Here is a 23,672-nt window from a genome sequence, read left to right as displayed (position 1 = left end):
GGAGGTCAGAAGTCTGATGGGTCACCCTGGGATAAAAATCAGGTTGTTGTCACAGTTGCATCCCTTTCTGGAGGCTCTTGGGGAGAAGACATTTTCTTCTAGCTTTTAGAGGCTACCTGCATTTCTTGGCTCCCAGCCTCTTCCTCCATCTTCAGAGCTGGTCCTGGCCTGTAATCTTTCTCATGGCACCTCTAACTCTGACTTTCTGTCTCAGTCATCCACATCTAGGGACCTTCATGATGACATCAGGCCCAACTGGAGAACCCGGGATCGCCTCCCTGTGTCCAGGTCAGCTAACTAGCAACCTCAATTCCATCGACAACCTTAATCCTTCTTTGCCATGTGACATACACATTCACAAATTCCAGGGATTAGAATGTGGACATGTTTGGGAGCCATTCTTATGCCCACCACGGGGGAATAGAGATCAAATAGGGAACACCATTGTGAGAATATTGACCGGGAGAGGCATGAGCTATGAGGAATGGGGGGTGGAAATACTCTAAATCTTTACCTAGGTGGTGTTTATACAAGTGTGTTAATTCTTTAAAATTCATCAAGATCAAGCTGTGCATATAAAATTTATGCACTTTAAATATGACATACATCAATAAAAAGCTTTCACAAAAGAGATCTGTGCCTTTGAAGCACTGTTTGTCAATTACCAGTGTCCTGAAAAAAGATTGAATGTTTTGAAGTGCTCTGAACAAAACTGAAAATTTCTAGATCTGAGTATTTATTAACGTAGAGTAAGAAAACCTCAGCTTTTGAAGTTTTTAGAAAATGTATATTATCTAAAATAAAGCTAGTAAAAAAAAAAAAAAAATGTTAACCCTAAAGAGGAATTGAGCAACTAAACAAATTAAAGGATGAGAGTTTATATGGTGCTCAAAATATAATTTTGAAGTTTTATGTCTCAGCTTTTGTGAAGGATTTTTGATGGAACTTTTAATTGCATAAATATATATCTAGTACTGGAGTGGGATGAAATCAGGCCTATAATTTTCAACATCAAATTTTGGTGAAACATTTAAAAGACTCCTAAATAAGGACAATTTATCAATATTTAATAAATTTTGTCTCTTAAAAATATTTATCAGAGAATAGTACTCTGAATGAAGGAGTACTAAGTACAAAGTCAGAAACTATGAAGGTATTTGACCTGAAACATTTATATATTTCAAAATAAAATTAGAATTGAGAATTTCCTCCTTTGCTAAGGAATCTGCTCTGAACTTACCAAGTATATCAGCATCTGTAGGAATAATATTTTCTCAATTAAAAATGCTATGGTTATAGAGAAGGGTCAATTAAGAACATCAACAACTTCAAATTTATTAACCATAAAATGAAGTTTTGAAGTATTACAGCTAATTTTTGGAAAATATTACAAAAAATAATATGATATTAAAAAATACATTGTATAGAAAAATATCAGTGACCTAATATTAAAAACAAATATCTTAAATTACCAATAAAATTTGTAAATAAGTACCAAGATAATAATTCTGCTGTTATTTTAATGTTCAGATTATCAATATGAAGATTAAGTTTTCCTTTAGTGTATATGTTATCATAATGTTTACACAATTTTTCATAGCTGTTTAATAGAATTATTTTAGAGGCCCATCAATGTAATAAAATCAACTGTCATTCAGTAAATAAGCATTTAAAAATTACTTAAATTAAGTTATATTTTTTCCTCTCTTGTTTTCCCAAAACTGTCCCATTTTGGATGGCAAATTTGATCAAACTACTTAGCCACATGAAGGAGGTTGCTGTTTGTCCCTAAGAACAAAAATAAACCAATGAAAGATTCCAAGTAAGGGATGCCATGGTCGAACTAGCATTTTACAAGTATCACTAAGCTACATTTGGAAAACAGATGGGGACTGCACTTTCTGAGGTGCAGACCTCGAGCTAAGAGCTGGGGGAATGCTATGAGCCATGTCCATTGTTTTAGGCTGGGTTTCCTAGACATGGCTTTGGGTAAAGGTCAGCACACAAGCAGCTTATTAGCAAGTGTTCCTGCAATCATGACCTATAGTAGCTGTCCCCAGCCTTTTTGGCACCAGGGACCGGTTTCGTGGAAGACAATTTTTCCACAGACAAGGGAGGGGTGGGTGAGCCACGAGGAGAGATGGGGAGCCGCAGATGAAGCTTCACTCACTAGCCCACTGCTCACCTCCTGCTGTGCGGCCCGGTTCCTAGCAGGCCACGGACCAGTACGTTTCCCAGGCCCGGGGGTTGGGGACCCCTGACCTATGGGAAGAATTGGGCTGAGGGATAAACTGAGATGAATGTGGTTCCTGTGGAAACCCCAGCCCACCTGTAGGGAGGGAATCCTGCAGCTTGGAATGCCCTTCATGGTTGCCTAAACTTGGAACATCTCTAAGCCCTTGAATGCAGGTCACCACAAGAATGGGTGTGACCCTGGGCAAGGCAGCTCTCTCTGGTGAGGTACCAGGGGAGGCTGCTCCCAGGAGCATGTCCAGCACATGAGATGGGAGGTCGTTTGGTCCAGAAGATGACTCTGGGCCCTGCATCCCAGCATCCACTGGGCTCATTCAGGGCTGCTGCCTATATGTACACAGGCTGTGTGGCCACCACAGGACTCAGTCCTGGTGCTAGAGGAGATTGTTTTTCTGGTTCACTCAAGGGCATCTCTTGTCAACTAGTGGCAGCCCTATTTCCATTTAAGGAGGAGGGAGCAGAAGCAATTGATTGCACAGTCCTCCCAGTGTGGCTGTGCTTTCTAGATCCCTGACCTGGGAGGACACCCAGACAGGAGCCTTCTAGGTGGGACCAACAGAACCTAGGGTCTGTGCATGCCCTGATGGCCTGGGAAAGAGCTCCAGGAGCCCGGTCAAGAATCTGGCTCCCCTCAAGGAGACAGGAAAGTCTTCAGTCTGCCTGTATCCCTGAGCTCTGCTTCCTCAGCTCTGGAGTCTTCACAGAGATAGGGGCAGGGGAGGTGAAATCGGGGAGCACATGCAAACACACAAGACATGCACCTCCCTGGTGGACATTCTCCCAGAGCCGAGGCAGGACTACAAATTGATGCTGGCCATAATTACTGGTCGATAATAGCTGGTTCTTCATCATTCACATGTCTCTCTCACAGTAAAGGTGTTTGGCTGGTTATAATTTAGAACAATCATTTTCTAATCACATTTGAAGCCAGCAATTTACCAAAATGTCATTTAACAACAACAAAAAAAGATTTTTCTGCTTTCTGTGCTTCATCTGCTGATTCATTCTCCTTTCAAGGCCTTCTCTTTCTGTACATTTTGGTGCGAAAGGAAAAGAAAGTCCAATTTTCCAAAGCAAAGATGGTAATGTAGCAAATATTGTTTTCCAAAACTCAGCCCTATAAATCCCATTTATTGATCACAAGCAATCAAAAACGTTCACATTTTTAAAGAGTTCTGCTCCCAGCCCTAAAACTCTGTCTAGTTTTTAATCTATAGATCATTTTTTTCAGGCCCAAATCACCAATCATCGTGAAGGATGATTCTGGATCAGAATCTAAGGAAGAGTTCTATATCAAAGAGAGCAGTCAGGAAAGCATTTGGTAGACTGTAAACTATTTGAATATGAGGTCAGTCATCCCTCAGTATCCTCAGGGGGATTGGTTTCAGGACCTGCACAGTATCCCAAATCCACGGATGCCCAAATCCCTTATGGAAAATGGTGTAGTATTTGCATATAGTCTACACATGTCCTCCTCATATGTTAAATCGTCTCTAGATCACCTGTAATAACTAGTACAATGAAAAGACTACGTAAATAGTTGCCAGCCTGCAGCAAGTTAAAGTTTTGCTTTTTGGAACTTTCTGGAATTTTTTTCATATATTTTCGATCCAGTGTTGATTGAATCCATGGATGCAGAACACACTGTGTTGGTGTTACTCTCCTTATTGGCAGTAATAATGATGGTGAGACCACCATCAAAGTGGAAAGGCAGAGAGCAACGGTGAGAAAGTCTTCGAGTTTGATGTAACACATTGCACACACACAACATTCCATAAATATTCAGTGTGCCCACTTACCTGTATTGAAAGGACCTAAATAGAAAGACCCAGCTCTCAGGGTACCCTGACCAAGCCAGCAGAGAGGGAAGGACCCCAGGCATGTCGTCTTTCTGCCCGTGAGAGTGAATCCAGGAGGCTGTACAGCATCCAGGAGCTGGACTGGAAGTGGCTGACTTAAAGACAGAAGAATCCCCCTAGTCCCTGTGCACAAAATGAGGCCGATCCTGCTGCCATGCCAGCCCCAGGTGCGGGCAGTGCTGACGACCCAGGCAGGCACCCTTGGCTGCAGCCTCTGGGATGTGGCTTCTGAAAGAGGCAAATTAATGATTTACAGATCCCGAGTTGCAGGAACCCTCCAGTCATTGCCTGCGTGAACTTGGGCGCCTAGCCAGACTCTCCTGAGCCTCGAATGTGGAGCTTCCCTCACCTGCCTTCTGCTGTCACAGAGAGGACTAAAGGACAAAAGTGACCAAAGGCACCCTGCCAACTCTTAGCGATCAGGAGCTCTCAGTAACACTTAATGCCTGTCCCTTCTCTCTCCTTGCTTGTGAAACCTGATGATGTAGCTTCTTTCCCCACCACAGACAGCTCCCATCTCCTTGGTTTATTGCTGTCTCTAAATATGCTCTCAAAACACCCATGGTCTCCTCATAATCAGTCACATCCTCCATGGGTTGCCCTCCTTATACAAGCTTGCACTGGTCAAAAGGGATATTCTTGGTCCAGTGAGAACACTGTCCTTTCCAAATCTGCTCAACCTCCACCACCAATCAGCCCCTGCTGATACACAACTCTCAAGGAAATACTCACGGATTGCGATGTCTTATTCACAGGTTTACTTAAAATAAAGTCCAATACAATTAAATTTCAAGATAACTACATAATTAGGATGCCCTTAGGAATGTGTTATAATATACATGTTGTCTAAATCTCATTCAACTAAGTAAACCAAAGATTACCACTCTCACAGGGGCCCTGAGCTGTCACCCAGCTTGTTGCCTTTCGTTAGAGTGAAAAGACACAGAAGTTCTTCTTTGTAACGAGACTGGAATATGGGCTCTGCATGCACCGTGATTCACTCTTACCCAGAACCTCAGGTCAATGTGCAGATTCACGGGGAGGAGCCCTGAGAAAGTCCAAAGGGTGTGATCATAAGAGGAGATGTTGATTCTTTAAGCCATCCGGGCCTGGGCAACACTGCGCCCACTGCCAGAGGTCCTGAGGGAGCTGCTCACGCAGTGATCCCAGGCAGTCAGGTGGCCCTTCCTATGCCTGCTGGGGCTCAGCTGATGGCAGCTTTCAGGAGGGAGCCGTGGGTCCACATCAGCACGTGGAGGAGGAAGGAAGGGAGACCTTGCCCCAAGCCAGCAGTCACTGCCTTTGATGCCACATCCAGTCAGGGCTGCCCAAGGACATCCTGGGGCAGGCGAGACCTGACCATGGTGATGCTCCAGGGGGGTGGGGGGCTTGAGGCCACCACAAGGCCGCTGGACCCAGAGATGAGCTCCAGTTTGTTTCAAATGACAACCGCAGTTGGAATGCCTTGTCTTCATCCTCCAGGCTAAAGGGAAATAAACATTTGCCCTATTTGTATGAAGCAGGCTGCAATGCAACCAACCCCCTTACACCTAGATGCAGAGACAAACGGGAGAGACTAGACCACTCGTCACATCATACCCCCAAGATGCCACAAAAATGTGCAGCGGGAAGAGAAAGTATCAGGTTTCACATGCCTGGGGACCTTTCCATGCTCTGGGGCTGCTGTGTATGGGAAAGGATTATCTGTTCTCCCCATGCCTTTATAGAAACCTGCTACAAAGGAAGGTTGACAGAAAGTCTTGGCCAACGGAACACCCCGTGTCTGAAGGAGTAGGTGATTAGATGATGGGATTAAGTGGAGCCAGATGGAATCTGAACCCTCAGGGGCACCACACTTACAAAAATGCCCGCTGACAGATGAATGGATAAAGAAGATGTGGTATGTATCTACAATGGAATATTACTCAGCCATAAAAAGGAACAAAATTGGGTCATTTGTAGAGATGTGGATGGATCTAGAGACTGTCATACAGAGTGAAACAAGTCAGAAAGAGAAAAACAAATATCGTATATTAATGCATATATGTGGAATCTAGAAAAATGGTACAGATGAACCAGTTTGCAGGGCAGAAATAGAGACACAGATGTAGAGAACGTATGAACATCAACGGGAGAAGGTGGGGGGGGGCGGGTGGTGGTGGTGTGATGAATTGGGAGATTTTGATGGACATATATACACTAATATGTATAAAATAGGTAATGAATAAGAACCTGCTGTATAAAAAATAAATACAATTTTTAAAAATGCCCATCCTTCCTTTTGTTTTGTTTTGTTGTGTGTTGTTTTTTAGTTTAGTTTAGTTTTGTTGTCTTTTGTTTTGCTGTGTCCACAACAGCAGACAGACCCTACGATTAGAGACTTTGAGAAGGCCTTGGACTCCGTCCACTGCAGTGGATGCAAAGTCAAATATTCCTGCAGGTGCAGTGCTCTCAGCAAGCCAGGTGTGACTCATGGAAATAAAATAACTTCCTCTGATGCATAGAAGCTTCCAGAATAGTGTGTGTGATTCCTGGAGCAAGGAGGTTTCTCAAAACATAAACAACAATGTAGCGTCACGCCCACAGAAACAGTATGCATCCAATACCACACATACACTGCACTGTGTTATCATTCCTTATCTCCCAAGGCTGCTGGAACTTATACAAAGAAAGCCTGTACTGTACAGTGCTTTTTTCATGCACTGAGAAAGTGTGACTTTAAGAAGGACATCTGAGCAGACCTACTAGAGAATGGACTTGAGGATACGGGGGGGGGAAGGGTAAGCTGGGACAAAGTGAGAGAGTGGCATGGACATATACACACTACCAAATGTAAAATAGATAGCTAGTGGGAAGCAGTCACATAGCACAGGGAGATAAGCTTGGTGCTTTGTGACCACCTAGAGGGGTGGGATAGGGAGCGTGGGAAGGAGGGAGATGCAAGAGGGAAGAGATATGGGGACATATGTATATGTATAACTGATTCACTTTCTTATAAAGCAGAAACTAACACACCATTATAAAGCAATTATACTCCAATAAGGATGTTAAGAAAAAAAAAAAAAAAAAGAAGGGCATCTGAAGAGTCAGTGGACCAGCGTAATGAGATCAGGGAACCATGGCGATACATGAATGAAACGTGCTTTCGCTTCTTATTTATTTCAGGGTTAGCCAGTGATGGGAAATTGTCTTACAGATCACAGCCATAAAGCTTCCTAGAGGGGCCAGAGTCTACACTCTTCCTTTTCAGAATGTCTTCAGACAAGCCAACAGCACGCCTTTCTTTAGAGAAAATTGCATCTTAGAAAAAGCGCACATTTCAGGGACCAGCAAACTCATAGCCACTGGAGTGTCTGCTGTGAGTCACCCAGGTTCCTGGGGTTCGTGGGCTCATTCCCCTCCTTGGGTCTGAGAGATGGAGCGGAGATGCTGACACCAGCCATGCAAGAGGAGTCTTACTGCTGATGGGCCTGGGTAAATGCCAGGAAGGAGTTTGGCAGCATCTTGAATAGATCTGTGAGGAAACTCACTGCAGTACCTGAAAGAGTTGAGGTTGCCTGGATTAATAGCTTCTTGTGATGAAGCCCAAACATTCCTTTTGAAATCAACATCTCTGATACCCACAAGAGCTGCTGGCTTGCCGCAAAGGAAGACATTCTTGCTTTATTTCTTAACAGGCTCAGCTCCCATCTTGTTTAAAGCACTTGCTGTCCATACTTTGAGGTTATTTCATAGTGAGTGCTCAAAAAACAAAACCAAGGTCTTTTAATTAGTGAATGATTACATAATTCCATGTACATATGACTACATATTTGACGTATCACAATTTTAATTTTAAAAAATGCAAGAACAGATCAGTCGTTAGTAGCAGGAAGCTTCTTTTCAAAAATGGAACTGGTCACAAATATATTTTCTCTTTCTTTCTGATTTTAAAAATAAATTTAGTTCTTATTACACAATAGTCCACATGCATTGGTATAAATTGTTTGCACTGGCAGGCAGTAAAATGGAAGCAATGAAGATGAGCTATACATATAACTTAGAAGTGGTTACTGTGATAACATAATTTATATTTCTAATCTTTGTTCCATTCATTTTTTCTTTTTTTTTAAATTTTCAAACATTAATTTCTATTTTGCCTACTGTTTGGTAAATTTTACTACTTAATGTGAAACAAACATGTTTCTCATATCATTAAGTAGTCTAGTAAAAAAAAAAAATTAACTGAAGCTATCAAGTTAAAATACATTCAGAATCAGCCTACAGAAGAACTACAAAAATGGTTTCTGGAGCAATGAGCAACATTGTGAGTGAATCAATATGAACACATGAAAAATATTTGATTAGGAAGCTCTCGGTGCTTCCATTCTAACTCAGACCAGGAGGCTTGAGTCAGAGAACATTGGTACTTTGCAGAAACCCAGGTATACATACCCTTATTTTACATTCAAGAGATAACATTCGGCAATAAAAAATTCAATAATAAATAGAGGAACAGTCTAATCAGACGAGCACATTTTTTATAGACACTTCACAAAAGCAAATATACAAATAATTAGTAGGCACATTAAAAAGTTTTATTATCATTATCAGTGAACTGCAAATGAAAACCATAAAGAGATACTACTCAACACCTTCTAGAATAGCTAAAATTAAGACTGACCATACACATGCTTAAAAGAACTGTTCTAATGGGAACTCTCATACACTGTTGGTGGGAATGTAAAATGTAACAAACACTTTGGGTGAAGATCTGTCAGTGTTTTTCATAAAACTAAACATGCTTATTGTGGGAGTTACCTGGTGGTCCAGTGGTTAATATTCAGCACTTTCACTGCCATAGGCCCGGGTTCTATGCCTGGTCGCGGAACTAAGGTCCCACAAGCCGAGTGGCATGGCCAAATAAATAAACACGCTTACCATGTGACATGATGATTCCACTCCTAGGTGTTTATCCAAAATAAAATAAAACAAAATATCTATATTGTGTTTGAAAAGCTAAGTCAAAAAGGTTTTCCACAGCAGAAGACACTTTAGAGTGTAAGTTTCTTGAAGACACAAGATTTATCATCTACACAACTAGGGATTCTCACCTGGTCCTTTGCCCCACCGAACCCAGAGCACAAAGTGAAATGTCTTGCATCTAGTGGCAATCCACTAGTAAAATATTACACATTTCAATGAATAAATAAATGAAGAGAAAGTATTTAGATGATGGAAAATTTTAATGACTCGGCTTCATTTATGAGCTCATTTCACAAACGATATGTGTGATGAGATGGGGGATAAATCAGTGTTTCACACAGCGATCAACTTGGCAGGGAAACGGTGTCCTGCTTTCACTGTCCAACAGATCATTTTCAAGCAGCCAGTGAGGGCGTTGTGGGAATTCACCAGCTGGTGTAATTTGTTCTGGTGGCGAGTCCCAGTGATGGGCAGTCAGCCAAGGCCAGCAGCCTGTGTCTGCCTCAGCTGTGGTTTGGTGCCATTTAGACATACTCTTCTAGGCCAATGCTATGAGGGTTGATTTGATCAATACAAGCACATTCTCAGTTGCACCTCTGGTTTTCCAAAAGGCCTGAAAGTTGAAAATTGACATGTATCCTGATCACAAAAGTCTTAGATGCTAAGATTAAGGATTGTGTCCTCTGTTCCAGGGGAATGAGGTTTACTGGCTCTCACTCCCTCCACAAGCTGAGACCTTCTAGAAAAGATGCTGCTATTATAATCCCCAGACTAGAGACATTTGGGGAAGTAGGATTTTTTTTTAATCAACAAAATTGCTGTATTCCATCTAGATTCTAATTCTTCCTAGAATTAATAACTTAAAATGATGAAAGAAAATGTAATGTTTAAAGTAAAAAGTAACTTTTCTAGTGCAGAGATTCCTCAAAAGAGCGGTCGTTTCCCCACTTGACGTATTCTTAGCAAACACTTCAGCACCCTAATTATTTTCACGGTGACTTCTGCAGCACAAGTGAAAATGTCACTGTTAACGTCTTTCTGCAAGAATCTGGTACTGAAGACAGTCTAACTGGCTATTACAGTCCTGAAATAGGATGGAAATTCTACAAGCAGTTATAATCTTCAAAGTCTGTGCAAACACATTTTAAGTGAAGTGTTCACAGTCAGGAGGTCCGGTGGCCCAGCGAGGCCACACTGCAGCCTCAGACATCCACACCCGCCACCCACAAAGCCAGGAAGTGAAACAGCCTGGAACAGCTGTGTCTTGGGACACAAATGGCTCAACTCCCTCTGTGCTGACAGGGCAAGTGGGCCTGGGTGCTTATTTGTTCCCAGTCCCCGAGTCTTTGAGTTTCAAATTATTCTTTGAGTTTCAAAGCTCCTTTTTGAATTGTTCTTAGAGTTCCAAATCTGTGTTTTGACTGCGATGGAGCTCACTCTACAACCCACCTGGGAACAATGGCTGAGACAGAAGGAAGCCTGGACCTGCGTGGTGGGTGACCTGTGGCTTTCTTGGTGATGGCGGTGGGCAGTCATTGGAAGATTTGAGGCTGCTGGTCAGTGGTCTGCCCACAGCTCAGAAACAGTGCCATGACTACCCTCCGTGGGCCCTCACCTCAGCTCTGCAGACTTGCCATCCTGCCTGAGTCCCACCCAGAACCTCAGCTCCTCCCGAGGAAGGGCCTTGGAGAACAAATGGCCTCTCAAACCTCTGTGTTTTCTCACCTGTCATTCCTCCTTCCCACCCACCTTCCACCTAACCTGTCACCAGGTGAGTGGTGGACTCCATTCTGGGACAAGGGGAAGCAGGGGAAATGAGGTCTTATGTTGAACTAGTCTGGGTTATACAGGGCAGTGGTGTGTAGTGTCCACAGAAGGGAAGAGGGGACATCCAGACAAGAAAATGTGAACTAGACAAGTGTCCCAGGGGAGCTAATGGGACAAAGGACATGCTAATCACATGACTATACACAGATGACTACACACTCCCATCCAACCAGCAGGCAAAGGGCCCGATGGGGCAGGGTTAGCACTGCAAGTGACATCCTTGTGCCTTCTCCAGGGTAGAGCTAACGCACCTGGGGGACAGCCCCAGTCCTGTACAGCCAGCCTCCCTGGAACCTGAGCTGTGGGAACAGAATGCCCTCAACCTCTTCCCCTTCCCATGGCAGCACTGCTCCCAGATGAAACGTGCCACATCTCCCACCTGCCTCATCCTGCTTTGGGATGGCACCTGTAAAATGTACCAGACAAACCCGCGAGGAAGCCGTTTCCACTGGTAGACGGCGTCGCTCTACCACCTGCTGCAGCCAAAACTCCATGGCACATCCTTGGTGGCTGCCCTTCTCTCACACCCACCTACGTTCTGTATAACCCGAATCCTCTCACTTAGCATCTCTGCCAGAGCTGCCCTCTGTCCCAGACTCTGTAGTCACTGCCCGAGTTACCACCAGCTCCCTAAGTGGCCTTTTGGCTTCAGCCTTGATCCTTCAGCCCATCGCCACACAGCAGCCGAGGGATCATCCAGAGAAAGCATCAGGCTGTGTGTCCTGCCCTTCACTGACTTCCCAGCCCGTTCGGAACCAAATTCAAATCCACAGGCCTTCCCTCGGTCTCCACGTCCCTCAGGAAGTGCCTGTCTGTCCCACTCATCCCCACACCCCAGCCTCACTGTCCCCTCCCCTTCCCCTGAGCTGTGAGATCCCTCCTACCACAGAAGAAAGGTGTCTCTGAGTAGGGACCAGTTAAGCCAAATCTTTACAAAGACAAAGAATTGGACAGAGAGAAAGTATAGGGAAAAACACAGCCTCCCAAGCCTGCACATGAGCCGGTATGGGGGATGAATTTCATGCAGTTTGGGTAAGACTTGAGAGGTCATATACGTAAGGCATTTTTTTAGCGTGTAATTTGGCAATATCCATCCACATTTTAAATACATTTAAAATTTGCTTGGATGCAGCACTTCCTTTTCTCATAGACATAAAAATAGTCTTACATATGTGAACTAAGCTACTCAAAATCAGATAAATCTTTCCCTCTCCTAAGGGAAAGGAGGATATGGAATCCCAGGTTGTGGTTGCTGTTTTTTTCTTTTCTTTTTGTATCCTCTAATCTATAAGTTACAATGCTCCATTTTGGATTTTTTCCCTATTCTGCAGGCAGTCACTGATAGAGATCTTTCTTGGAACAGGAATAGGAATATAATGTACAACAGAGCTGACATGCCACATGCTGGGCTGTATTGCAGGTACAGTCATAACTTTTAATCAAAAAAGTTTATTTTGGTAAAATAATATCTTTCCAGCTGTCCTAACAGATACCAGTGAGAGATACCCTCTGTGGACAGGATGGTGGTGGGAAGCCACGCCCTTAGGGCTGAAGCACAGAGCAACCACACAGTGTAGTAGTGAGACTGCCGCTCTACCAGTAAAACCTGCTCTGTAGGACTGCAGCAGACTAGATTTTTGTGTGTGTGCTTTCATTTTCCTGCAAATCACTTTTGAGTTTGTTTCTCAGGTCTGGAAGCAGCAGGCCTGTCACTGGCAGAAGCTTGCGCAGGGCCCTTCTCTCTGTTCCTTCTGCGTGGCTGCCTGGGTCTGCATGATCCTCGGCACCGGGGTCTCCTCGGAAGGGCCTCCCCGACCAGCTAAATCAGCATCCCCAAGTCACTGCCTAACACTTCACGATAGCCTCTCCACACAGTGCAGAGCCCTGGGAGTGAGGGTGTGTGTGTGTGTGTGTGTCCACGCTAATCATGGCTCACCTCACCTGACCACACTCACAGGTATGCAGAGCCCTGGGCACACTGCCCGCCTCACAGCGAGCACTTACTTGGCAAATGCAAATCTTTCCTTTTCTTCATAGAAAATTAGGAGACAAGCAGGGAAAGGCGACGCTGGAGGATAGTGTAATTTTAAATGCACGTAAGGTAATTAATTTTAAATGTTAATCCTAAGGCAGCTACACCCTGGGGGGTGGGGACTAGAACATTCCATGCCTGCTCAGAAATGGGATAGACCTTTATGGACTGAAGTGTGCAGCACCTTTTAGGAAGTAGTGGAGTCTGGCTGGACTTGAAAAGTGGATAAAACTCGGGTTAATGCAGGGAATGTGGGGAAGCTACTAAGCGGGTGAGAATAGCCAGGACAGTGAAACTAGCATGACTTGGGGCTCTGTCTGCGCGGAGCACTGTGCCCAACACACGTCTCTCCATCCAATCCTCAACCGGCCCTTCCTTCTGCAGGAGGGATGCTGTCCTCAGATGGAAAATGAGTCTCACATGGACTATAAGCCATCCCCTTTTACCCAGATGTGGTTTTAAACTCCCATTTGTCAGGCACCGAAACCAATGTCCTGGTGGAGGATTCTGAGACACTCTGAAGGTGTCTTAGAAATAATGGTAGGAAATAAGCTGGTTTAAAATAAAAATCAAAGGGGCCCTGGGGTATTTGAATGCCAGACCAAGGGACTTAGACTTTAACTGGTGTGGAGAGCAGGGAGCTGGGAGTGATGAGTAGGATTTATATAGTCAACTTGTGTTAGAGAAATAAATATTCATCAGTAGGCAGGGTATAGTAATAACATAGAAATGTTAGTTATAAGACTTATAAATCCAGGTTCAAAAAGATGTGTTTTCCTAACTTTAGAACACCCCGGGGCTTCCCTGGTGGTGCAGTGGTTGAGAGTCCGCCTGCTGATGCAGGGGACACGGGTTCATGCCCCGGTCCGGGAAGATCCCAGACCGGGGATGCCGCGGAGCGTCTGGGCTCGTGAGCCATGGCCGCTGAGCCTGTGCGTCCGGAACAGAACATCCTGTGGTGTATATTAAATATCAAAATCATACTATTAAAATTTTGACTAAATTTTATTAGCTCAGATGTATCAATTAATCCAATATTATTCTTTAGGTAAATGAAAAGTTGATTTTATTTCTATTAAAGGAATTGCTAAAAATTATTTTTATAAGAAAATTAGAAAAGTCATTTTACAAATATAGTCAATCAAATCATCATCTGTGAGGATACACCAGAGTCCTAGGTAATATAGCTTTATTACCACTTAGACCCTCGACTGTGGTTTTGAAATTTCATCTTCCACTAAAAGAAACCAAGATTTCCTGAGATTACAGGTTCCAGATCTGGGACAGAAAATGCACAAGATGATTCTGGAATATCTTGTTATTTCAGAAGGCAAAAACCTTCTAGAATCAAAGACTGACAAGGTCACATCAAAAGACTCAGAAGCCACCTTGAGAGTCTTCCATTGGCCAAAATCAGAACAACTTGATCTTCATTGAGGGTCAGGTTTGTAAGGGACTGAACTCTTTATAAATCCTTTATATTAACAACCTGACTTGATCACTTTCAGAGCCGGGAAGGAAATGATTCATTATCTAATAACCTGGTAAGTAAAAGGGGAAAAGTGAGCATATATCTTTCCTTTCCTATGTGAACAATACCATGTAGAAACATCTATTTATAGAAGTATTCCAGCTAATACATGTGGGAAGCAGTCAGCCATGAAAGCAGGCTGCGGACGTGCCAGGCATGCCACCACTGCTCGAAGGGACTGTCCCTACTTGTTCCCCTCCTTGTTCCATTCCATGGGAGATAAATCACCAGGTCCCAGAGATCAGAAAGAATGTAAAATGAGATAAGCAAAGCTGTCTCCCCGCTGCACGTGCAGGCTATTTTTGATGATTCTGGGTTTATGGGTTTTCTCCCAGGGAAGCTAACCTTGAGCCGAGACAGTCATTAGATAATGTAAATCACCGTCTGGCAACCTTCCCTTTTCTAGTCTATATAATCTGCAACTGTAGCACAATAAAATTTGCCTTGCAACCATCTTGGTCCTTCTGACCCCATTCGTCGGTGCTGTTTCAGTTCCTTACCCCTTCCCTTCTGGCTCTGGTCCGTTTAGTCTTCTTCATCTGGCTAGTCTGCAGCAAATACATAAACAAAAAAATGATGGACATAGAATAACACCACATTGCAACCCCAATGGGTTATAGATCGAAGCATTGAACATTGCCTCAGCTGACAGGACAAAAAGAGAGAACCCAGACCTTACGTGTCTGCTGCTGACAGACCATATCACCCACATCCTGTGATCTTGCCAGATGGATCCAATTAGTATCCTATGGTTGTGTAACAAAGTGCCACAAACTTAGTGACTTAACCAACATAGTTTATTTACTTACAGTTCTTGAGGTCAGAAGTCTTATGGGGCTAAAACCAAAGTGGCAGCAGATCTCTGTTTCTTTCTGGAGCCTTTAGAAGAAAACCTGTTTATTTCTCTTTTCCAGCTTCTAGAGGCTTCCACGTCCCTTATCTTGTGGCCCCATTACTCTGACCTCTGCTTTCGTCATCACAGCCCTTGCTCTGACTGGCTCTCCTGTTCCCTCTTATAAGCACTCTTGTGATTACGTTGGGTTCACCTGAATAATTCAGCGTACTCTCTCGATCTCAAAATCCTTAGTTGAAGCAAATTTGCAAAGTCCCTTCTGTCATGTAAGTCATGTCACAGCTTCCAAGGAGTTTGACATGGACATTTTCGGGGAGGGGGTCATTATTCCTCCTGCTGCCAGGATAGAATCTGAGCCTCAGCAGGTCTCCAAATTCAGCTGCCTATTTGCAGGGAACACAAAGGACAGAGGAGAATGTTAACCTGCAAGACAAGAATGCAATTCTCAAATTCCAGACTGTGAATTTCTGTTTTGAAAGAGACAACCGGTAAGAAAATGAATGGGATGGTGGGGAAAACTGAGACTAAAATAAATATAAAATACGTATAAAAATCCTCAGTGTCTAGATATGCACACAGGTGATAAACTATCAGGAAATGCAAGGACCTGGTTACCATAAAAGTCAAGGAAATAATTACCTCTGAAAGGATGAAGAGCTGGTGACTGGGACTGAGGAGCTCCAGGTGAGCATGTCAAGCTCTATTGATTGGGTGGTGCTTGCTGGCTGTTTGCTTTATAATAATTCGTTATGATGCGTTTTAAAAAGGCAAGCTGAGAGAAATGTTCTACGTATATTGTACTTTGTTTATTGCCATTTAAGATCACATTTTATTTTTCAGCAGCCTTATCGCACTGGAGATCCATAAAATTAGCCATTGACCAAAAGCCAGAGGCTTTGTCTCAATACTTACCCCCTGCCGTCTACTGAGATAACTCTACATTCTCATGTGCAAAGGAGCCACTGCTTTCCTCACTCTGAGAACATTACCTGAGGGAACATGGTACTTGATATGTACAGATGTCTTGCAAAGAAAAGAGAGCGTTTTCTTGTTGTTTTTTTCTGCAGAAGAAACAGAATCTACCTTTCTTCTTGAAACAATTATTAATCAGAAGTGGAGCAATTAAAAAAAGATGAAAAGAAAAGAACAGCTATCCAAAATTCATGTCTCATTTCTTTTCAGAGGCTGTGTTTATGATGTTGCACTGATGGAAAAAAAAAAATCATGAAAGGGATGGAAACCACCAACACCTAAGACCAAAACTAACAGATGAAAAGCCTTGATTAAAATTATTATGTGGCACATAAGCAGAAGACTCAGAATGTGTTGAAGGGCTAAGCTTTGTTTCTGGCATTTATCAATAATGTAGACTGAGGTCCAGGGCCTCCACTTCAAGATGGCTAAGCACACAAATCTACCTCTGCCTCTACCAAAATCCTACCGAATTAAAGAAGTAATTCCAAAATAAGAATGAATGCATATTGGTCATGGAAAATGAAATGATTTCATGGGAAGATCAGAATATTGAGGAATTTCTGGAAGTTGTGATCAACTGTGATGAGATTGACAAGGAAAACCAACAGAACTAAAGACCCCCTACGCAATGTAAGTATAAAGCAGGACGATTAAAATAATTAGAGTTTTCCAAGAAGTATTTCAGAATAACCACATGTTCTGAGGCATCGAGAGTAAGGAAAATGCGGGATCTTGGGGCCACCCATGGAGCACTTAATTCAAGACTTGTAGGATAGCTGTGTCACTTCTAGCTCTTGAACTACTGGGCCCTAGTTTGCCCCAAGTTAACACTAGAAGAACTATTTCCTGTATGTAGGGAAGATCTGCCTTGGGAGACCCAAAAATGAAACAGGCAAAGATGAGACATGGGACATTGTCTCAGTGTATTCCAGCAGTGAACAAGGGCTCCTGATAGCCAGAAGGCAAGCTTCCCAGGCACCCAGAAGAAAAACCTGCTCATACAGGCTGGTATAATGACAGTCTCCTATCACAGCATGGGGATCAGTCATTTTCACCCATTTCACAGAGACACCGGCATTGGTAAATCCTAGAAGAGATGTGTTGGACATGGGCTGTCATCCACAGAACCGGAAGGAAATCAGGTTGAGCTCTCCCAGCTCTGCCTTTCCAAGTGCAGATCTGGGAAATTAACCTAATCTCCCTAAGTCAGCAGAATTGTAAAATGAGCTCATCTACCTATGCCCAGTATGATTACCAAGAAGAAAGCAGACAGCACAGTGACTAGCACATAGAACGCTCTCAAAGCAGAGCTGGTAATCAACTTTATTTGCTGTGTTTAATGTCATACACCAGCTCACATCCCATTCACAGCCCTGAGCAGGACAGCCGGGCTCCACCACATGGACCCTCTCCCTGCTGCAGCAGATTTGACCAGATCAGCTGCCAATCATATTGTCTCTTGAGGATTTGATCTAAGAGACACAGAGACTGAAAGTCTTAGAATTTGAATTTTATTTGCAAAGAATCATAACAAACATCCATGATGGCAAATTACAGGATTTGACGAACTCGGTACAGTTAAAATAATCTCCCTTTTCTTGAGCTAGTTTAAATGGGTTTCTGTTTCTAACAACCAACCAGCCCCAGGTTTAGCTAACACTCAAAGATGTCAGCTTTCTCCCTGTCCCCATTTAATATGACAGCCTCAAGGGGACGGAGATGACTGTCATCTTCCCAAGGTCTTTCTTACAGAGAGGCAGGAATGGATCTGGGCATGGGACCAAATTCTCCTCATCTATAAACCAGACCTGTTGATATATCTCATGTTTATCTCCTATGTGTATAGAATGAGAAATTCCATTCAAGAGGCTATTAATTATTTTACTTAGCCTGAGTATTGAGTAATTATATCATCTTATAAGAGAAAATGAATATAGGGAATTTTAAAACTGACCTTGTATTAATTGTGCCTTTAAGTATTCAGCAGTACATAGTAAAAATGCATCTATTTCTTAATCTCAAATTTTTAATTTTTCTTAATTTCCCATGAATTAAAATATTGGTTCATACTCAGCATTTTGGAAAACTCCATTAAATGAACAATTAATAGCAACAATGCCAATAAAAACAAGTAACAACAATAAAACCTAGCATTACTGAGAGCTTATTGCATGTCATTTTATAGAACTGGTACAGAGATTAACTAATTTGCCCAATTCACACCATCAGTAGTAGTGTAATTAGAATGTGAATGCATACAACGCGGGTTTAGTAGGCACTATGGAGCCTCACCCAGGTCTCCCTCATCAGTCTGGTACCAACCTACCAGTTGCTGTGAGTTTTGCTGCTGGTGAGAGGTCCCCCAACCCCATGGTCCACAGTCAATGGCTTACTGATGCAGGGCACAAGACATTCCCCTGCCTCAAAGGGGTGGCAAGCTGATGATGTTATTTAAGTTCCAATGCCCCACCCCCCAACCTGGATCTTTCCTTGAAACCACACCCTGCTCAGTTTCTCCTTCCCTGTTCTGAATCCCGTACTCTTTTATAGATTTCCCCCTGAGGATCATTCATTCAACGTTTTCAGCTGCAGCCATCAGTGTCCGTGGTGGGTGCAATTTCTCCAGCAATCTGACTCTGGTATGTTTCCCGGAGAATTGTGACCACAGAATCAAAGGCGGAGAGAAGCTAACGGAGGCAGTGAATTTGAGGAGTGCATAGGGTAGACTGTCGTAGGCAATGTGGTGTCCCACCAGACCCCCTACCCGTCTGGGTTCCCGTCCCCCAGCTGCTGTATGTGTCCGCCGATCGTTCACAGCTACCCCCTGCACTGAGGACGTATCCTCTGCTGACTGGAGCTGCTCCATCTGGGAAGCTACACAAGCCCCTCCCGGGTGCAGCCCTTAACTAATGCACCATTGATATGAGGGAACAGGATCTGGCACCCTTGGCTCAACAGGGTACAAGTCAGCATCTGATTTACACTCCAGAACGCACGCCCCACCCCAAGGTCAGACCAAAGCTAGACTTTGCCTGGGACCGCAGGCTTGGTGGGCTCTCTCCTTATCCTGCTTCACTCCCTTCCTTCCAGATGTTCCTGCAGACCACCCCCTCAATAAATTATGAGCACCCAAATCCCTGTTTTGAACTCTGTTTGTAAGGAACCCAACCTAAGTCATTGGGTGTGAAGCTAGTCCATGTTTAGTAATCATCACTTCCATAAGAGGAAAAACACTACTTTTGATTTTGCAGTTCGTGTTTACAGCTTATCTCAAAGTTTTACTGATTCTAATACTCAGTAGTCGAAGACTCACAAGAGAAAAAGACAGAATGATGTTCTAAACAACTGAGATAGCAAAATTAAAGTCACCAGCATGACATCATTACTTCATAAAAATATCAATACCTGCCTACACATAGCACTGAGTCATCAATAAATGACTTTCTAATTACCCAAGAGTCCAAATGGATTGTTTTAATTCTTTCCTGTTGTCACTTGCTAAAATTCTGTCCTATTTGAGGTGTCGGATCTACTTTGGTCCATCTTCTCCAAAAAGTAAGTGGCTCTTATTTCCAACTGACAAGATTATTTTCCTCATGATCTCCAGAAATTTGTCATCAAAACCTGAAAAGAAATATTTTAAATTATATTTTTAAAAATATTTTCTCTCTTGTCAACCATAATGGTAACAACTTGTCAGCTATGTAATTTTGTTCATGGTTTAGAAACATGGAAATCTTTGCAGAAGGTCTCCCAGACAGCCAGGACACGGATGTATTTGTATATGTGTATATCTGTTTTCAAATTACCCAAATCAAAGACCAGAGGGTTGTGTTGGGGTCCCTAGGTCATTATGAGTGAAAAAATGACAACAGAGAGATTTCATTTAAGAGAAAGCCTATTATAAAAAACTCTGCAGCCTGAAATCTCCGAGCCCCACACCAACTCCTTCACATTTCCTTCAAGTGCCTTTTTTTTTAATTTTACTATACTGTGGTAAGAACACTTAATAAGAGATCCACCCTCTTTTTTTTTTTTTTTTTTTTTGCGGTACGCGGGCCTCTCATTGTTGTGGCCTCTCACGTTGCGGAGCACAGTCTCCGGACGCGCAGGCTCAGCGGCCATGGCTCACGGGTCCAGCCGCTCCGCGGCATGTGGGATCTTCCCAGACCGGGGCACAAACCCGTGTCCCCTGCAACGGCAGGCGGACTGTCAACCACTGCGCCACCAGGGAAGCCCGAGATCCACCCTCTTAAATGTTTAAGTGTGCAATATTGTATTGTTGACTATATGTACAGTGTTGTGCATGGGTCTCTAGAGCTTACTGATCCTGTTTAACTGAAACTTTATGCCCCTTGGTTAGTAATTCCCCATTCCCCCCTCCCCCAGCCCTTGGCAACCACCATTCTACTCTTTGATTCTATAAATTTGACTATTTTAGCTGCCTCATTTAAGTGGAATCATACAGTATTCATCTTTCTGTAACTGGTTAATTTCAGTTAGCATAATGTCCTCAAGATTCATCCATGTTTTCTCATGTTGAAGCACTTCCTTCCTGTTTAAGGCTGGAATTAGTATTCCATTGTATGTATAGACCACATTTTCTTTACCCATTTATCTGTGAATGAATATTGCAGTTGTTTGTTTTCACATCTCAGCTTCTGTGAATGATGCTGTAATGAACGTGAACGTGCTAATATCTCTTTGAGATCCTGATTTCAATTCTTTTGGAAAAATACCCAGAAGTAGAATTGCTGGATCATATGGTAGTTCTATTTTTAGTTTTCTGAGGAACCTCCGTACTGTTTTCCACAGTGGCTGCACCTATTTACCTTCCCACCAACAGTGCACAAGGGTTCTGGTTTCAGGGACAATACCTCAGTACCAGGAGATGGAGTAAGAATTGTGCAGCCAGGCAGGGACACAGACCTAAAACCTCTGACCTTAGTCTAGACTTTTCCTGAGGTCAGCATACAAAGGTAGGGGACAAGGCTAGGAGTTCATCACACACAGAATATACACTCTGCATTCAAAATAGATTCATTTCTCCATCCAAGGGCTGGCAGTGTCCTAAAATCAGTCACCACACGAGGGCTACAGTGCTTTTCCTCTACCCAAGGCTGGCAAGGAGGAGACCATGTGGCAGTGATGTACCTGGTGGAAATCACCACTGAGCTACTTTCAGCCATTTTTAGATCCCAAGGACAACTGCCAATATGACCAAGGATTCGCGAGCAGCCTAATGACTCTTCTATTACAAAAGGAAAAACAAAGTTAACCCAAATATATGGGCGCTTTTAGTATTTCTCTGTCTTTTTTAAATATTAGAACATTTTAAATACACAAAAAGTAGAAAAAAGATAGAAAACACCCATTTAACATTATTCTGTCAAGAAATATTGACTAGTTACCATAATTAAGATTTTTTTTAAAAATCAGTATATTTAATACCAGCTTTTATAACTGCTTTGATCCCAATTGTAAAAGTCACTACTGTTCTGAAAATTATATTTATCTTTCATGATATTTAATTTTTTTATTTTATATTTTCATGTACATAGATGTTAGAGTGGCCTTGTGTGTCATTAAATTTACATGAATAGCAAATTATTCTAAATTTGTTCTTCTGCTATGTGTTTCTCCATTCCAATAGAGCAGAAAAACTTTTTTTTTTCCTTTTTCTTAAAAATTTTTCCCACCCTCTTCCTCCCACTTCTGGTAACCATCAATCTGTTCTCTGGATCTATGAGTTTGTTTTGAGAGGGTCTTTTTTTGGTTTTGTTTCAGATTCCATATATAAGTGAGATTATATAGTGTTTGTCTTTCTCTGTCTGACTTATTTCACTTCGCATAATACCCTTAAGCTCCATCCATATTGTCACAAATGGCAGGAGTTTTCTCTTTTTTATGGCTGAATAACACTCAATTGTGTGTGTGTGTGTGTGTGTGTGTATACATCACACACCTTCTTTATCCATTCATCCATTGATGGACATTTAGGTCGTTCTATATCTTGGCTGTTGTAAATAGCGCTGCGGTGAATATGGGAGTGTAGATACTCTTTTTGAGTTAGTGATTTTATTTCCTCCGAATAAATAGAGTAAATTGCCAGAAATGGAATTTCTGGGTCGTATCTTGGTTCTATTTTTAATTTTTTGAGGAAATTTCATACTGTTTTCCAAAAACAGTGCTTTTTCGTCCTATGTTTTTAGATAAATCCGCATCGATATTTGTGGATATAATGTATTCATTTTACCTGCTCCATTAAAATTCCATCACAAGGATGTATCTCAATATCTTTAGCAAATCCCTAATTGATAGAAATTAGATTGTTTTAAAATATATACTTACTCCTTTTGTCCGACATCTTAGTGAGGTGCAATGGTAACAGCTGCTCTCCCAGCTTCACTATGTCACCAAAGGACGACAAGTAGCAGAAAGATGCCAGAAAGTCTGCCAAGAAAGACAAAGACCCAGTGAAAAGAATCTGGGGGCAAGGCCAAAAAGAAGAAGTGGTCCAAAGGCAAAGTTCAGGACAAGCTCAATAACCTAGTCTTGTTTGACAAAGCAACATATGACAAACTCTGTAAAGAAATTCCCAATGTAAGCTTATAACTCCAGCTGTCATCTCTGAGAGGCTGAAGATTCGTGGTTCCCTGGCCAGGGCAGCCCTTCAGCAGCTCCTTAGTAAAGGACTTATTAAACTGGCTTCAAAGCACAGAGCTCAAGTAGTTTACACCAGAAACACCAAGGGTGGAGATGCCCCAACTTCTGGTGAAGATGCATGAATAGGTCCCACCAACTGTACATTTTGAAAAAAATAAAACTTTATTAAATCAAAAAAATAAATAAAATAAAACATGTACTTATTTGTAATAGCATAACCACAATTTTCTAATATTTACCATGCTTCATATGTAATACACTTAAATGGGGTATGTGTATATGTGTGTGTATGTCTATGCATACACATGCATGCATGTATTTTAAATTTTTTTAGATATATTTATTTTATTTATCATTTTTTACTTATTCATTACTGAATTTGGTTTTCTAATGTTTTATTTAAATGCTTACATCTATGATCTTTGGTAACTCTTTTCTTTGTCTATACTCTCCGTGTTTCATTTAGAAACAAGGCTATCCTAGATTTAGAAAAGTTGTTGAGACATTTTCCTGCTCTTTTAGTATTCCGGAACAGTTTGTACATGATAGGATTACCTAATTCATGAAGGTTTTGTAAAATTGCCCATAATGTCAACTGTCCCTGATACATTTTTGTGGGTAACCCTGAGAATTAATTCAGGGCCTATATAGGATTTTTATATCTTCTTGTGTCAATTTGGGGTTTTAGTTTTTGGGTTTTGTGGGGTTTTG

At 42.3% G+C, this 23,672-nt stretch overlaps 1 pseudogene; it reads left to right on the top strand.

Moving 5' to 3' along the window:
* The first annotated feature begins 22,705 nt into the window (after positions 1 to 22,705).
* On the top strand, positions 22,706 to 23,083 carry LOC136121578 (small ribosomal subunit protein eS25 pseudogene; annotated as a pseudogene).
* The last annotated feature ends 589 nt before the right edge of the window (positions 23,084 to 23,672 follow it).

This window comes from Phocoena phocoena, chromosome 3 (assembly GCF_963924675.1).
Source record: "Phocoena phocoena chromosome 3, mPhoPho1.1, whole genome shotgun sequence".
NCBI lineage: Eukaryota > Metazoa > Chordata > Mammalia > Artiodactyla > Phocoenidae > Phocoena > Phocoena phocoena.
Note: the sequence above shows the minus strand (reverse complement) of the source record. Positions and strands in the feature narration are given on the sequence as shown.